General features: G+C 35.7%; 1 long non-coding RNA gene across 1 annotated transcript; it reads right to left on the bottom strand.

The window, feature by feature from the left end:
- Positions 1-413: 413 nt before the first annotated feature.
- On the bottom strand, positions 414-1165 carry LOC136252901 (uncharacterized). The gene is made up of 3 exons (XR_010699823.1): positions 1076-1165; positions 976-1017; positions 414-486 (listed from the first exon to the last, which is right to left on the bottom strand). It is a non-coding gene; the product is annotated as an uncharacterized lncRNA (long non-coding RNA).
- Positions 1166-4691: the final 3526 nt, after the last annotated feature.

The raw sequence follows: 4691 nt of genomic DNA, 5'->3' as shown, positions 1-4691 counted from the left end.
AAGAGCCATCAAAAGTCCACTATTGGTAACTAAGCAATGTACAATAGGCACTCAAAACCTGATCAACTGGCTATATGAATACAACATTCTTTGCCGTTGTGATGAGTGACAAAAATTAATTTACATTACAAATGCACTACCATAATAATTGGCTTACTGGCAGTGGCAGTGGTGGTGCTGATCATATAATGGTAGTGGCATATGAACCATCATAGTCAATTTGTCCTAGAAGAAACAAACATTAGTACACATACTACTGTTCTAAGTAGGCTACTAGGAAACTACTGCAAGTAATATTAATATTACAACACCTAATTGACTTACATCATACTGGTGGCTACACTGTTAATATGGAACCACCATTTTATTAGCCTGGAAAGTTAATAAAATGGAAGTAAAATACAAATTATACCTTTAAATTACCTTAGGAGTTGGAGCTAATTGACTGTGGTGGCCTTCAGTGGCTAACTGTTCAATTTGTCAGAACTAGAGAAAATAGATAAACACACTCAAGCTGTAACAATTAATACTATACGGTACTATAGTAAAGTGATCCCACAAACAAAATAGTGCCATTGAGGTTATGGGATACGCTTGAGTTTCAGAAATAATTTTTGAGTTGTAATAATTTATGTATAAAAATTGTTTACCAAATTGTTTGCATTAAGGGAAGCAGCCCGCCCAGTTGTAATGTCAACAATGAGTACATGATGGGACCAACTATCCTTGTCTCATTTAGCAGTGTTGGAGTTGTTGTGGAACTTCAGCTTCAGCAATCTCTCTCCATGAAATCTGGATAGTTCTCCTGCGGGTTTCTATCCCTGCCTCGGAGGATTTGCCTGCACAAAGCTCAGGTGCCAGAGTGGTGCACAGGTATCTCACTGGGTTACAATAGCCATGTCTTGTACGACTGTCACAAACTTTGGTTTGCTTTTGTATGTGTGTGTTTGCGTGCATGTGTGTACTTCAACTTACATTTTACTCATGGTTTAATAGCACAAATACCATTGCATAATCCTAGATGAATGAATTCACATTAAAACAATTCAATGTACTACCTTAATAACTGGCTTACTGACGGTGGCAGTAGTGATGTTGATCACTTAATGGTAGCCAGTAGCACTGATGGTGGTGGTGGCATCTAACGAACCATGGTAAACCATGGTAATCAGTTTGTTCTAGAAGAAAGTATACATAATGTTCTAAGTGGGCTATTAGAGGAAACTGCTGTAAATAATATTAATATTACAACACCTAATTGACTTACATCATACAGGTGGCTACACTGTCACTATGGAAACCACCACCTATAAAATTAATAAAATGGAAGTAAAATACAAATGACCTTTAAATCACCTTAGGAGTTGGAGCTAATTGACTGTGGTGGCCTTCAGTGGCTAACTGTTCAATTTGTCAGAACTAGAGAAAATAGATAAACACACTCAAGCTGTAACAATTAATACTATACAGTATAATAGTAAAGTGATCCCACAAACAAAATAGTGCCATTAAGGCTACGGGATACCCTTGAGTTACAGAAATAATTTTTGGGTTGTAATAATTTATTGAAAGGCCAGGTGGTCTATGCTGTAATGAAGGGGCTGGATGGGGATCACCAAACTGGAGGAAAGCTGTGCATACAGAATCATCCAATGTGTTCAAGCTTGCTGTAACTTGGTGCAGTTGATGGTGTTAAACATACCAACAAGGACAAGAATGTAAAGCTGTAACACAAAAAGGAATGGTACGGTACAATTTCAGTGGGCTTTCAGCTTGAGCTCTAGAATGACATTTTCCAGGTGAGTAAAGGCTATTTAAAGAGTTATTACCAAGAGTTCTCCACTATTCTTATTACCATAAAGTTTTAGATGGAACTTCTTGACACTGACGATCGGTGTCAATGGCCTTGGGTCATAAAATTAAAGCCAAGTCTCAAATGAACACCTAGCTAGTAGCAATCTGTGCAGCGTTATAAATGATGAAGTATGTTTTATAGAGAATCTTTTATAGAAGCTTGAATATGTAAATATGCTGAGAGGAGAGTACAACACTGAAAGATGAAGTTGATCGCATATATAAACACTGGTTGCTGGTCTTGTTTAGTAGAAGACAGGATTGAAGGTCACTTGAAAGAATAAATTCACCCGGGGCCATATAATCCAGTATATGCTGTACCCCTATATGACAGCATTAGTATTATACTACTTCTGGTACCGTACGCAAGGAAATTCGACGTCAAAAAATTTGACGAGTTCAGACTTCAGCAGAATTGACGAATAAAATGTTGACGAAAATGAAGAAATTGTAGGCAAAACCTGTACTTTTAAGGGCACTTATAAACATTTGACGAATTTACATTTGACGAATTTACATTTGACGAATTAAACCGATTCGTCAAATTTTTTTGACGTCAAAATTTCCTTGCATATGGTATGTTCTTTGGTAGGACCCACAGTGGCATCTTTGAGCCCATTACTAGATATACTGTCATCGAATTTCAAATGCACCACACAAAGCAACACTAAGATCCACGTAAGTTTTGTAATGGAGAATATAATTGTAGATCATGTGTATTAGTTACATTGATAACATACTTTTAGATCATCCAATATCACGAGTCACCATAGTCAGGAATAATGATAGATGTTGGATGTGGGAGGCCTGGCTTTGCCAATTGATGCACAGACTAAGAGCTTCTAGGTTAACACTGGGGAAGTTGGTAAATTCTACAAAGAAAATATACAAAATGTCTGCTAATTAGTAGTATTACACTGATGTAACTATTTACACAAGAATTTCAGAATTTTTGACTATATTTGGATATAATTAACAGAAATTTTAACAATAGGAACCAGGAAGTTAGTTTAGCACCCACATTTGTACAACATTACAAAATAGTAGCAACAGAATTGTACAACAAAAATAGGGAGAATGGTACATCTCATTTAAAGCATCAATAAAAAAGTTAAGCGACAAACACGATGAGACCCTAATAGCACTGTAGTTCATAAAAACAGGAATTCCAGTAATTGAAACATACCCATTGCATTAAATGTATTCTATTAAACTCAAGTGGGGTTCTTGCAGATCCAGTCATAAAATAGACACAATCACAGTACTTCAATAAACATACAACTTACTTGATAGGGGTGGTCAATCAGCAAGACTTATTTTGAGAGCCAGAGATGTAGCAGCTGTCACTTGTTCAGGAAGTATATGGAGCTTGTATATGGAGCTTGTATACCAAACTTGCGTAGTGATTGCACAAGTCTATCTGTGACCCATTCAGCAAAAGTACACCCCTAAGCTTTGGTGTGGGTGTATGCATAGTCGTGTGCACAATGCTTTTTGTGGTGTGCATGCATAATGTGTATACACACAATACTGTATTGCTAAAAATATCAATGGACAATGTATGGAAAAATTTAATAAAAACAAAAGGAATACACTTTTCAACTTCCAATTAAAACACTTATGTGTCATGGATATCACAAGATAGGAATATAAACAGCCTATCATGAGCTACACACAATACACAAGTGTTCAAACAGAAGTTGAGAAGACTGTAACTGTCCATTTTCAGTCCTATAAATCCATAAACAAACACTACACACAATTTTCCTACAAAAGTTCCTAGCAATTCACTATGTGTGTATGTTTGCAGAAGCATACCGTATATTACAATTCTGTAAAAAACTTGCATTGCTTTTAAATTTTAAGGAAACCTACTATCTTATTTTAACTGCATAAACATGGACATTAACAAGCTGCAAAAGTCTTTTACCAAGGAAGACTTGCATTATATAGCAGCAGTGCGTGCATTGTATTCAAGAGCTAATGAGTTGAAGTATCGTTATCTCAAAACATTAACTCTTGATGTACCTTGCAAAAGAACTTCTGATGTAGCTACAAATGTGCTTTTTGTGTGTGTAAATATGAACATGATTGTGTCTGTGTTGTACAATATCAATACACAACATATGCCATGTGTATGACATGTGAACAGTGTACTGATATCATAACTGTATTTATCTGTATTAAAGCCAGATTAAAATAAACATCAGGTCAAAGCCAGGGGGTGCTGCTTTAATATAAGGATTGCACAAAATTATAATAATAGCTTAATTTGTAAAGCAATGTCAATAAATGGCTGGGCATCTCAACCTGAGTCTAAACAGATAAACACAGTATGCATGCTGCCTTTCATTGCAAAGAAAAGAACACTTAAAATAAAAGAACTATGGGTACCTATAATTCATCTGAACAACAGAATCTGTGGATCAATTCCATTAGTGAAACAATTAAATAAGCTAATAATGAAGGAGCGAGCCAGACATGAAAACTACCTAAACATTTACAACTTGCAAGTAGTTAAAACAAAGACACAAGACCGGGCAAGTGCATGGACGCATACATGGGAAGAACAAATATATGGGAAGTTCAAGTAGTCGGTGTTGTTACGACACAGAATTCAGATGGTGCTGTGCAAAAGTCAACATGACACAGAAATCAGAAATAGTGCTGTGCGAAACTCAACAATCATGAAAAATTATCATCATTAATGTGAAAATTTCATTATTGCACTACTGTGATAATAGTAAACTTTTGGATCTCACTGTAAACTATAGGTGGCCAACATTAAATGAGTTAATATTACAACTCCAGATAAAATTCTAACAGAAATGCTTTTA

Source organism: Dysidea avara, chromosome 4 (assembly GCF_963678975.1).
Source record: "Dysidea avara chromosome 4, odDysAvar1.4, whole genome shotgun sequence".
In the NCBI taxonomy this organism is placed as follows: Eukaryota; Metazoa; Porifera; class Demospongiae; order Dictyoceratida; family Dysideidae; genus Dysidea; species Dysidea avara.
Note: the sequence above shows the minus strand (reverse complement) of the source record. Positions and strands in the feature narration are given on the sequence as shown.